The sequence below is a fragment of the Anser anser genome (genome assembly GCF_964211835.1).
Source record: "Anser anser genome assembly, chromosome: 1".
Lineage (NCBI taxonomy): Eukaryota > Metazoa > Chordata > Aves > Anseriformes > Anatidae > Anser > Anser anser.
In genome coordinates this window covers 143002246-143015963 of record NC_139720.1, presented here as the reverse complement: position 1 = coordinate 143015963, position 13718 = coordinate 143002246, and the positions used below count along the sequence as shown (strand labels likewise).

The 13718-nt window shown below is 41.1% G+C and overlaps 1 protein-coding gene across 1 annotated transcript in view; it reads right to left on the bottom strand.

Annotated features, from left to right (window-relative positions):
• Positions 1-11425, bottom strand: part of LOC310892621 (interleukin-1 receptor type 1-like) — a 50906-nt gene extending 39481 nt beyond the window's left edge. Inside the window, exon 1 of the mRNA XM_083820621.1 lies at positions 11310-11425. The gene's annotated coding sequence lies outside the window, so the exon portion shown is untranslated. The remainder of the gene's footprint in view (positions 1-11309) is intronic.
• Positions 11426-13718: the final 2293 nt, after the last annotated feature.

Genomic DNA, 13718 nt, shown 5'->3' with positions numbered 1-13718 from the left:
TTGTGATCTTGATAAACTTACTCTTGATAATAGTCTAGACTAGACTAGACTAATTCATTTGGAAGGAAGCTACAAAGACCACTGAATACCACTGCCCGGCTTCTTCAAGGCTAACCAAAAGTTAAATTATTTTATTGAGAGCATTGTCCAAATGCCTCTTGAACACTGACAGGCATGGGGCATCAACCACCTCTCCAGGAAGCCTTTTCCAGTGTTTGACCACCCTCACAGGAAAGAAATCTTTCCTAACACCCAGCCTGACCCCCCCCAGCACAGCTCTGTGCCATTCCCGTGTGTCCTGTCACTGGTGCCCAGGGAGCAGAGACCGGCACCTCCCTCTGCGCTTCCCCTCCTCAGGACAATGCAGAGAGCGCTGAGGTCGCCTCTCGGCCTCCTTTCTCCAGGCTGGGCAGCCCAGGTGTCCTCAGCCTCTCTTCACAGGATATGCCTTCCAGCCCTTTTACCTGCTTTGCTGCCCTCCTCTGGAGTCATTCAAATATCTTAATATCCTTTTTAAATCATAAAGCTCAGAGGTGCACACAATATCTGAGAACGAAAGCAATGCCCAACTGGACCACACAAACATGTCCCACCTGGCTCAGAAATCTGTCTCCAGCAATGGCCATGGGAAAGGCTATTTAGGGTCATCAAGTGAATTTGGCCAGTAGTTACAGTCCATTCCTCTTATACACCCTTACAGCCAGAATTGCTGGGGGTTGTTGGCAATTGCTCTCCCCATCCTATCCATCTGTCACACCCGTTTCTTCATCTCCCACTCCATGGATATCCATCTCCTGTCATATTCTGACTGTGTTGTTTCTTTCTTCCTACAAAAAAAGGCTAATGCCAGTCTCCCTGTCTAAACAATCTCCATCTCTCAAAAACATCTTTTTATCATACTTTCTTTCCTACCCACTTCACTCTCTTTTCTGTTATTCCTTCTCACTGCTTACCTGAGTATGAAACACTTGCTCCAAATCCAACCTTACACAGAATTAATCTAATCAGGCAATGGCCAATTTTATTCCTAGACTGGAGGGTGTTACTGATCCACAGACTTGTTGTGTGCATTCAGCACCAACTGCCACAAAGCAATGGAGTGGGTTCAGTAAGGCCAAAATCTTCAGAGCTGTACATTGCTAAACCTTAAAAGACTCTCCTCAATGCTGTATTGTGGAAATTTCCATTTCCTATAAGAGCAGGAGTTTGACATTTGTCATCATCTTTTCATACTTCTCAAGTGTATTTAATTAATGAGCTATCAACACTTAGTATTTTATGATATCTTGGTTTCAATATTCCTTATTTCTCATAATGACCAAAACAAGTGGGGCTGGATTAAACAGATTAGACAAGGTAGCCAAACCTGATGGAAAAAGGAGAGGGGAAAAGGTATATTTGAACTGGTAAAGAACTGAGAACATGACTGGAGAAATGCCATGTGTGCATAGCTTTCTCAGATAAGCATATTAAAACACAGAAGAGAAATAAGCAATAATAAATGGAAACCAAAAATCATTCTAAAGAAGTTACTGAGAGAGACATCTTAGTAAAAACTAGTAATAATATAAAGTCACAAATGAACATCTGAAAGATGAAAAAAAGTAAATTTTATATTGAGATAATAGAAAAGGGGAGATAACTGAGGCAAGGTGCAGAAAATGGGACAGAAGGAAAGTAATGGCTGCAAAAGGAACATAAATTATTCTGGAGTGTGTTTCAAAGTATTTCTGTAAAGTACACAAGCTGTAACTTTCTGAGAAGCCACCAAATGACATGCCTGAAGAGGAAATGAAGCATGTGCCCTTGTGGTTAGCTGACCCAATTAGCGATGGTAGTTGGCCCAATTTAGAAACAGGAGCTATGCTTTTATGTATCACTGTCCTAAATACAATTGACGTTATACCCGTTTTAATGATATAGCTGTGCCTTCTTTGATGCTTGATTGTGCTTTCTATTGAAGATGGCTCAATGGGACACTTTTCTTCTACATAATACTAAGTAAGCCAGTATTTTTGCATAAGTGCTTTCTTCACACAGTCTTTACTAGAAACAGCAGACCATGCTTTCATGATGTGAAACGCTTTTTTTTCTTGTCTTACGGATCAGACTGTGGTACATTGTTCATGATGAGTAGGTCAGAGGTGAATAACCAGCTGAGCTAATTTCAAGTACAAATATTTTCTTACCTTAATTTTACAAAGATAAGTGTGAAAAATGGCATCACAGTCTGAACCCAGGAGGAGAGCAAAAGCCCTCTCAAAAAGGTTCAAAAGCTCTTCCTTTGTATGCCGGGTAGCATAAGACCAAAGTTGCGTAATTAAAACATAAACTATGGTGGTGATTTTAATCTAGAATTTTCTTCCAGAATTACAGCAAGACACATTAGACAATACCATTAGCTAATTAAATGTCATCATTTTCATCCAATATAAAATCCAGCTGTTCAACAGTGAGGAATTAGTCCAAAATATAATAGGCACTACTGAAATCATGCAGTACCATTGCCAGTACTCAATTTGTTTTGGCTAAATCTTGAAACGTGTACTTGAAGCTCCTGTCATCATCCCATCTCTTATGCACCCTTTTCCTTCCCCACCTTATCCTTTTCCTCTCTTTCATGCCTTAGAGTTTATTAACCCGTGCATAATTTATAATTTGGAAATAATTATAAATCTCTTAGAAGTTGGAAATTGTCATTTTTACTAAGTGTATCAAACTGTGAGCTGTTAAGATTGTTTGAAGCTTCCTGAGATGGTGTTGGCTCTAACTCTTTGCCTTCCTCTCCCTCATTTCCAGCCAATTATAAAAACCAAACCAAACAAACAAACAAAACAATAAAAGGATGTGCAGGAGATTCCTGTCTTATCTCTTTGGTTCAAGTATGGCAGGGAGAAAAGAGAAGATGCTGCCAAACCACCTTCCTCTGTTTTCAAGCTGCGCATATTTTTAGATGTGAACAATAGCATTTGACTTGAGGACAATTCCCTAGGTGCCTAAAAAATTGCCAGTGGGCCTAAAGAATTCCCAAATCGTCACAACATTCACTCCCCTTGTAAGTTTTTCATTAATCCTCTTGCAGCTTCAAAAACAGGGAAAATGGCTCAGAGCTCCTTTTCTCCTCATGCTCCATGGCCCTAGCTCAACGAGGAGGCCTGGAGCTGTCCCCAGATTGCCCGACGAGTGTGCCCCCAGGCACGTCGTCACTTCTTAGTGCGGGCACCTCCACACGGGCATCACTTCACCCTTTACCAGAACCTGCTTCAGCCTTGTGAGAAAAGCAGAGTCCGCCTACAAAATACAGACGTAAATGATGACAAAGCGTGTCCCTCCTAGCAGGTGTTTGTGTAAATACCTGGAGAAGCTGAGCAAAAATCTCTTCTGTGCCTTCATAGCCTAATACTGGTCTACTTTACCACACCCTTAATAAGGGTGTATCTTAACACAGTCAACATTTGACTAACTTAATGGACCAGATGGTCTTCAAAAGTTCCTTCCAACTGAACTATTCTTTTCTATTAATACATTTATCATATCCTTTATCAACGCTACAAAGGATCGACTTACTGTACACGAGAGAGAAGCAGATTGTGCTTTATCTTACTCCAGGTTAACACTGGTCTAATTAATGGTGTGGAGTTTGGGGGATGGCTCTATGTTAGAACACAGAACAAGTGCAAAACCTTTTCTGCATCCCGACTTGGAAGTTACATTTTTTTCCAGTCTAAGGGGAAACATGTTGCAGGATTCAAAGCTGTATTTCTCATCTTTTGATATGTTTTTGCCCTGTCCCTTTATCTTTTCTGTCATAAGGCAGTACAGCCTTCACAATAAAAATGAAAAATATTCTCAACACCTGCACACCCAGTCATATCAGGACAAATAAATTAATGGGATAGAGAACAGGTTGTCTGTTTCTCTCCTTGTAGCTCTTTTTGCCTTCAAAAATGTGTTCTCAGCTTCACTTCTGACTGGGAAATATCCCTAGCCTGGGCTGGTCCCTGTACCATAGCCAAGGATTTCCTGGGAAGAAGCTGGCTGGTACGAGGCAGAAGTGTACCAGGCAGCGTGCACGTGGAGGAGACGCTCGTGGGACAGTGCCTGTGAGCTGTTTTTGTTCACAAGCATGTATGTATGTAGACTCCCTAGCTCAAAAGGGATTTTTGAACAACATCAGATAGCCTTTCAGACAAAGGCTTTTACCTTAGTTGCCTCCATATACAAGAGAATGAAAATCAAAGAGCAATAATTGTATATTGAATTTTTAAGATGTCTTTCTTTTTCTTTTTGAAGTTTGGTTGACGCATGTCAAAAGGATTTTTGGAGACTGATAATCTGTAGTGGCTAAAGCCATGGCCATGCCCCTATCGAAATGAACAGCAATTACACTCTGTGTTAAACAGAGAAAGTCACAAACAGGCAAACTCAATAAGCAGACAATTTAAAATAATAAACCACGTGTGTTTCTTGCAGCCTGGTAAGGAAATGGGAGTCAGGTCATTCCACAACCTGTTTAAAAATGGAAAAGGAAGGGAGTTATTTGGATGGGTATGAAAATGTCAGGAAGTGATAAAACTCCTGACTTCTCCCTCATCCCTTGCCAAGAGCTTTATACATCTTAAACGAGCACACCAGAGCATGAAAGACACTTATTTTGTACTATTCAGAAGCCTTTCAATAGAGAAATTTAGAGAAAAAACATTATCAATTCAGTTCCAGGCAATACGCCAGATAATACTTCTGCTTTGCACGTGACAATCTATTTCCAAGAGAGCTGATGTCTTCCTTGTGAAAACTGTGAAACAAAACAAAGCAAAACCAATGAATCCTTTTCCCAAGGAGATGGAAGTAATCCAGTGGTCTCTGGTCTGCTCACACAGCTAGATGGTATGCTAGGCTCTCTTATTTTAATAGATTTGAATGAGATGCCGTGTACAACGCTGTCTCTGCAATATCAAAGCTTTGATTTGGCATGCACATACAGCAGAAATAACAACTCCAAATCCATAACGGAGTAGTTCAAGATACTGGATCTTGACTGACCTTGATTTCCCCAGTTAGGTCCTGAAACAAGTCTCTGAAATGTGTCACTGGACTGACACGAGTTACTGTTTGAGATCAGTAAGGTAAATGAAACTTGGACAACTCTGAATCATCTTAATAGAGTAGCAGTCTGGAAAGCAAGTCAGAAAGAATATATAAATTGTGGTCATCTCCTGTGTTTATTTCACTGACTAAAACATTGACAGTGTTAGCCACAAAGTCCTCTACATTAATCATGTGAGCAGTGTAAGTGATAGCATTTCTTCATCTGAACGGACAAATCTGCTCTTAATTCTGCTCTGTACCTGGCTATGAATTTTCACTTTTCCTCTTGTAAATTGATTTAAATTAAAAAGAAATTCATATTAACACAGAGCTAATACAGATTACAATATAAATGACCTAATTATAAATTATAACGAGTTACTGCATATGCAGGACAAGCTTATAAACCATTTGCTTATTATTTTTCTTGTTGAGTCTAGTGTTTTGAATGTGTTTAGCACAATAAGCTTTCTTCACTATCTGCTCCTTGTCAGATCTATAAATGAAACTGTTTTGAAATCTTTGAATGATCAAGAGGCCTGCTGATAAGAATCTAACCCTTGTAAAACAGTTTGTTTTCTACCTCATATTTTTTCCTACATTTTTACATTTTTTTTTGTCTTTCACCTTTTAAAATTAGGATCTGTGTGATACACAATACTTGAACACTAACTCTTGTTACAGTTCATTGCCTGTGGTGCACTACTGTGGAAGTTTGTTGAGTATTTGTTTGAAAACACTTGTATGTTTATTTTAGAGAAGGAGATAATTTTAATTTCATATGAGAGTATTTAAAGTAAAATTGCACCTATTCCCAAGAGGAAATATGTTTGTGACTTTGACCAAAACAAGTGTGACCAGGCTCAAGCCTCCCAGAACAGAGTATGTGGTCTCCATCTGCTTTTGTTTTAAAATCAGACAAAAAGGATAGCTTGGGACCCTTCTTGCCTAGAAAAGCCCCGTTGGAAAGGGTTCAGACATCTTCAGGTATTCCCAAAAAATAAGCAGTACCTCTCCACAGCCTGAACTCAGGCTGTGTTCAAGGTGCTTACAAGATGCAGGAACAGTAGCAGTGGCTCCTCTGAGCCCAGCACGTTGCAAAGAGCCCTCAGCCAGGCCCTGTACAAACTCAGCTACTGACCACCATGGCCAAGCTCCCCAACACTAAGAGCAGTGGTTCTGTCCAAATCTTTACAGGTTGAGACAGAAATATCACCTTCCTGAGAATAAAGCTATTCCAGAACCTTCCGAGGACTGTGATTTACAGACCATCTGTTCATTTGAACATTGCAGAGTAAACCCTCTCTCTAATTATATATATTTTTAACAAAAGTTTGTAGTATATGAGCAGAAACTATATCAATAATATAGTTTTTAATATATAGTCTATATATTGAACTGTATATCTAAATATAGCCTAAGACTGAAAAAGAAAACATATCTTACAGAAAATGATCATTATAAGCCCATTTTTTAAAACCTCCCCCATTTATTCCATTTTCCGTCACACGATGTTTCATACTTATTTAGCAGTTTCCTTACTAAAGGTTAAAAATATCTCTAGGTGATGACTGGACTCCCTTTGACTACGCAGGCAAGAGGGAAGCTCTGACAGCGCACGGGTGGGCAGGCAGCCCTCTGGCATTCAGAAGAAAACAGTAATCTCAAGAACTGGATGTACAGAACATGCAGACTCTTTGGGTCCAATAGGGCTTGCATCTCTGCTCCCACGCCTGCACATCCAGGTAAACTGAGGAACCAGCAAAACCCCAAAACAAAATCCCTATTAAAAACAAGTGGAGAAGTCCACAAGCTGCTTCACTTCTCATTTTGCAACTCTCCATCTCATGTATTTTCTTTCATACCTTACATACATTTAGTACTTCATCTGATCTCTTCCGACTTCATCCAAAGATTTAGGGTTTTCCTTCTGAAAACACTGGAACATCATTCAGAAAGAAAGAAAGAAAGAAAGAAAGAAAGAAAGAAAAAGAAAAAGAAAGAGAGAAAGAGAGAAAGAGAGAGAGAGAAAGAGAGAGAGCGAGAGAGAAAGAAAGAAAGAAAGAAAGAAAGAAAGAAAGAGAGAGAGAGAGAGAAAGAAAGAAAGAAAGAAAGAAAGAAAGAAAGAAAGAAAGAAAGAAAGAAAGAAAGAAAGAAAGAAAGAAAGAGAAGGAAGGAAGGAAGGAAGGAAGGAAGGAAGGAAGGAAGGAAGGAAGGAAGGAAAGAAAGAAAGAAAGAAAGAAAGAAAGAAAGAAAGAAAGAAAGAAAGAAAGAAAAAAGAAAGAAAGAAAAGAAAGAAAGAAAGAAAGAAAGAAAGAAAGAAAGAAAGAAAGAAAGAAAGAAAGAAAGAAAGAGAGAGAAAGAAAAAGAAAAAGCCCTAGGTGTTCTGCCATGCCCATGTATTCCCTAGAACATATACATGGGGTTTGCTCACAGAAGCCCCCAGAGAAGAAGATGACAGAGAATTGTTACTGTGCTATGTTCATTCTTTTTCCTTTTGGAAGCTAACCTTTGAGCACATTTTTCTCCTAACAGAAAAACTTATGATTTTAGTCTCTCTCTCCCCCAGACTTTGTTTAGGGCCCAGATTTGGAGTTTCCTGTTAGACAGCGTGTGCTTGAAGTTCTCTGAGTATTCGTCCTTGGAACTCTTCCACTCTCTTTCACAATCCTGGGTCTGCAGCATATTAGCTGCTTGTGAAAATACATTCACAGCGCACATGGAGGGAGCGCTCAGTGCTTCAGAGTCCATAAGAGATCTCTTTCCCTCTGCCTCCACTTTCAGAAGGATATATGCACTTATACTTGCAAACGTGTCATAGTATCCCCCTCAGCTTCTACTAACACCACGTGCCCTCAAACCCATGCCTGCTGAATGTCCCTGTGGTCACACCATTTCTGTTCCTTGCCAGCTTGACAGTACGAGCCTGGACGCCTTGCTGGCTCTGGGGCTGAAACTTGTCCCTTTCTGTAGCTTTTGTCTTTTACCCATTCTCAGCAGTTTCAGCACAGAAAGACTACTTCCTGCACTCCAACAGTTCTGTGCCCTACTTTGTGTCTCTTCTTCAGAAAAGAGGACTGGTGCAGAGAAGAAGAGTTTTGGAAGAGAGAAAATTTAGCAAACACTAGTCATGCTTTCAACTGCATGGTCATATTTCACACAGCATGTAGAAACTGTAGCACTAGCTGGAAGGCGTAAAACATGAGGAAAAGCTCGTGGAACTCAGACTGTTAAGAAACAACCACAAAATCCATGCAGGTACCTAGGTGGATACAACGTGTGGCTGGAAACACCAACCATCAGCTTTAGAAATGTTTGAAGTCTACAAGCCACTGTACGATTTTCTTAGACAAATAGACAGACACCGAATCTTTTCACTCATATAATAATCAGAGAACTTCAAGCAGACACCGTGTAACAGGAAAATCCCAAACTGAGCTTTACTCAGTGTACTTTTTCCTATGCAAATCTTTTTGTGGTCAGGAAATTAAAATACATAAATAAATAAATAAATAAAATTGGAAAGTATGAACAAACAGAAGTGCATCAAAGATATCTATCATCAATTTCTCCTTCAGTTAGAGGCAGCTTCCAGGGTACTGAACTTTTGTTAATCAAGTAGGTGGAAAAAAAAAAAAAAAAGAAAGAAAAAAAAAATAAGGAAAACCACAAGTGAGATAATACAGGACATTTCTGAAGTTTTAAGAGATAAAGTGATCATGAGTACCCCAAAGCTGGAATAGAAAACTGAACTGCAAACCTGCAAACCCTATGAGGTGGCTAAGACACTACTCGTCAGCCTGTATTTCATATTACTTTGAGGATGCAGCATTTCTTTCTACACTGAAGTCTTATAAGGAATAATTGTGTAAGGTAAAGATATTACAGTAACGGAACCACATAAGCCACAGGAAAAACAATAAAAAGGTTCTTGAAACAGAAACTCTTTTGTGCAACATGGCAACTGGGAGCTCTAAGCATTTAAAGTTTCCTGAGAAATGCAGACTGACTTCTGTGGGGAAGATCACAATTTGTGAAATGATTTTAATCCTGGCTTACAACCACTTTTGTGTCCTGCCTCCCATAATCATTTTGCATTGCTTCTGTGAAAAGAGACCTGTAACTTAACTTGCCTTTTGTCCTGAGGTTGTCCCTGATGTTGCTGGACCCAGAAGCTGAGTGGGTCCTCACTAACCAGCTGCAGACCCCAGCCATGCTTTGAACCCATGCCAGGGAGACACCTCAGAACACAGCAGGATCCCTATATATTGTTTTCTGTGGAAAATAAACCTCACTTTGAGGGCTAAAATGATATTCTTCCTCTATTCAGATTCTCAGTACGAGTGCCTAGAAATCCAGAACTGGAAGGAGTGACACAGCCCATGCCTCCTTTGAGCCTGGAGAGAACCTTAAAATGTTAGTTAATTAAGAGTTCAAGTGTTTGTCCAAATTGTGGTTATTATGCTACATGAATTAGTTCACACTTTCACGCTTATGGTGGAGTAACTGGATGGAAACTGAGAATCAAAACATAAAGTTTTAATTGCTTGTGAAATTGAATTCATATCAGCAGTATCATCGGGTTGTTCTGTGCATCTTAATGCCACAGCTTCAATGTCACGCTATAATGACAATTTAAACGTATTAATGTGTCTATAGTTAAAAGAAAACAGAGAGTAAATCTGAGCTGACAATACGGGCTATGTGAGCTCAAGCAGACCTACAGCTCTGGGCTATCCATTTCATGACTTGGGGTTTAACATGGCACAGTTAATGTTAAATCTTTTCCTGTAAGATGTTTTCTGTAACACCCATGAGTCCGTTTGTCCAATGTCTCTGAAGGACCATGGGTCTCTTGCATTTTCTGTTCACTAAGGTGCTTGTTTTAATTTAATAAAGACATGTTGACTCATGTCTTGTTTAGTTGTCACTGTACAGATGGAGAAAAGACAACAACAAAAACACCATTAATATCTCCCATGTGTTTGTTCAGAGCAATAATCTTAATAAAAAAGCTGGTCTGCAGCTGTCATTATGTGGAAGTACAAGAAAAAGTGCTGGATTCTGCACCTGGTAAGGGGCAACCCTGGCTGAACTTAGACTGGCAGATGAGATGCTGGAGATCAGCTCCGCAGAGAGGAATCTGGAGATTTTGGTCGACAGCAAGCTGAACATGAGCCAGCAGTGTGCCCTGATGGCCAGGAGGGCCAGCCGTACCCTGGGGTGCATCAAGCACGGCATCGCTCGTCGGTCGAGGGAAGTGCTAGTCCCGCTCTACTCTGCGCTGGTGCGGCCTCACCTCGAGCACTGTGTGCAGTTTCAGGTGCCACAGTATAAGAAAGGTGTAAAACTGTTACAGAGTGTCCAAAGAAGGACTATGAAGATGAAGGATCTGGAGAGCAAGACATATGAGAAGGGGCTGAGGGCCCTTGGTTTGTTCAGCGCAGAGCAGAGCAGGCCGAGGGGAGGCCTCATGGCGGCCTGCAGCTCCCTCACGAGGGGAGCGGAGTGGCAGGCGCTGAGCTCTGCTCTCTGGGGACAGCGACAGGACCCGAGGGAACGGCATGGGGCTGGGACAGGGGAGGGTCAGGCTGGGTGTTAGGGAAAGGTTCTGCACCCAGAGGGTGGTCGGGCACTGGGACAGGCTCCCCGGGGCAGTGGTCATGGCACCGAGCCTGATGGAATTCAAGAAGCATTTGTACAATGCTCTCAGACACATGGTCTGATTTTTTAGGTGGCCCTTTAGGGACCCAGGAGTAGGACTCGATGGTCCTTGTGGGTCCCTTCCTACTCAGGATATTCTGTGATTCTATGAAGTGACAGCTAAGTTTACCCCAGCAGACATCTGGGGTATATATGCTATCATTCCAGCTGTCCATGTATGCATCAGGTATTCACACCTCTGTATGATAGGTATGATACAGACTATCTTCAATATGCCTTTTCCTATACAAAAGTCATGCACATTCATTTGAGCCAATTAGATGTATATTCCCATTATAATGCCTGCAGTGATGAGAAATCCCTGCAGAATATAATTTCATTTGTATATCTATGCTTACTGTTTGCAGATCTGATCCCAACTCTATAACCAGAGGAGAACTCTGCTACTTTACAAGGACTTTGATTTAGGTCCTAACCAGAAGTCAGAAAACATAATAAAAACATAATAAAAACTCTTTTCAGCTTAGAAACACTCACAAAAATGCCAAATGCATTACCTTAGGCTAAGATCTACTCATCACAAACAGAACAGGATCTGTATCTTCACTTCATTTTTTCTTTCTTGGGTGACAGGTCTAACTTCCAGTGAAGCACGGAAGCATGCAGAGCTGTGGCTGGTCCTTTAAAATATGCTCATGACTGAGTACATTACTGAAGCCCTTTTATTTGTTAAAGATTAAAATGTCCTGTGTACAAACTTGTGCAGTGCCAATACTGTAGCTCACAGGCAGCACACTGTCTCGCTTTTATGACTCCTAAGAATTATTGCTGTGTTTGGGAAAGAGCCAGAGTAGAAGAGAAAGCCCTGTTCAGATGATAACCCCTTCATTATGCTGCATCATTTACTGACTTGTATCCTTTAGGAAGTCCAAACAGGAAACCAAGCCAGCCGTGTTTGTATGAAGCAGCAGAACATAAGGCTTTGTTATGTTATGATAACCAGGAAGTAACACATTAGGTTGTTTTAACTTCACTCTCTTACTTGTCCACTGAATAAGTGAACGACAGTTTGGTTTAGGCACAGACTCATGGCTTTAATATTTAAAGTAGATCTGAAACCTTTTCATACCTTCTCTCCAGTGTGCTACCTTCCCACTTTCCTTTATGTTGATGTACACAGATAAGACATTATTTAACATCACGCTGATTTTATTTATATCTCTTTTCAGTGAAGCTAATCCTCATTTTTCAAGCAGTTGCTGATTAAAGTCAGATGATTTGTTCTGCACGATAGCTTATGGGTTAACAAAACTGAAACTGTCACTTGCTAGAGCCCTGTGGCAGACAAAGAGAGATCTAAGGCCAAATAAAGGGGCCATCCAGCCCCGGTGACAATCTCACGTTCATGACTTTTGCTGCAAATACTTGTAAAAACATTATCTGAATAAGGCAAATACAGTTTGTTTATATTTGTCATACTCTTCTATTTTCCAGTAATAGTGTTTCAGGCATCCCGTCTGCAAAAGGTCATGCCGAGATTGCCATATTCATTAGTGACTAATTAACTCTATCACTTTGTCTAGTCCCTTTCTGAACTTCTTATCTTTTGTTGCCTCCGCAACATCCAGTGAATATTACCTGCAGTTTAATCATTAAACAGTAAAGGCACACTCTTATTAAAAAGTGATTAAAACCCTCTACTACTCTTTCTTAATCTGCCCCTCAATAATTTAGCTAGGCACCCTTCACTCTGCTTATGTGAGAAAGAGTGAACACATCTTTTCCTGCTCACTTTCTCCATTACTATTAGTGACTCAGAGGAACCTCATGGCATTTCCAAGCTGCAGAGCCTTGTAGCAAAGCCAGCCCATATCACCATCCTGTGCGGCACCCTTCTCTGCGCTGTATTTCATTGGTGATGAAAGGACACAAAAGATATGCTCTTTCCAAGATGTTGGTGTGCCTGCTTTGATATAACCACCTAAAGTTACTCATTGAGAGATCTGAATTTAAATCTGTCTTTTATCAGTAAGAAGATTTAGTAAGATCCTTCCATGGCTCTCCCAACATGTTTCAATGAATTTGACTAGCCTAACAATTCTGTAGCTGGCACAAAGTCTGTCACCTCGCTACTATTCACATCACCTTTTTGTGAGCAGCATGCTGGAAGTCCTAGATCCCAGCAGAGACGTCAGTAGGATCCCCCTGAGCACTCTCCTGGCAGGTGAGCAACACCAGCTGCATAAATCAGTGTAAGTCAGCTGATGGAATATGCTATCATTTTTACTTAACAGCACTCAAAGGAAATTGTGGACTAAAGTACACCTGTCAGCAGTAGGAGTGAAGGAGGTGCCGCACCCTTGCAGGTTCCCCTGTAAGAGTCTGGCCCTGAGGGGGCAAGGGTTTAACCTAGAGAAGAGAAGGCTCTGGGAAGGCCTTATAGCAACCTCCCAGTACTTAAAGGGGTCCTACAAGAAGGATGGGGAGAGGCTCTTTGTCAGGGAGTGTAGTGATAGGGCATGGGGTAATAAAGTCAAACTAAAAGAGGGTAGGTTTGGATTATGTATTAGGAAGAAACTCTTCACTCAGAGGGTGGTAAGGCACTGGCACAGGTTGCCCAGAGAAGCTGTGGATGCCCCATCCCTGGAGGTGTTCAAGGCCAGGCTGGATGGGGCTTTGGGCAACCTGGTCTGGTGGGAGGTGTCCTGCCCGTGGCAGGGGGTTGGAACTGGGTGGTCTTTAAGGTCCCTTCCAACCCAAAGCATTCTGTGATTCTGTGATTCCATTCCAGAAGAATGAAAGCAGTTTGAAGCTAGAAATGATCAGACTTTGAAACTTGTCCCAGATTCAGCTGGAGATCAACTCTGTTGTACTTCAGATCATGAAGGAAATTCTTGCTAGACAGGCAAGAGAAAGGGGTGACATGCAATATCAGAAGCATCATGGAAATTGCATTCCCATGGCGC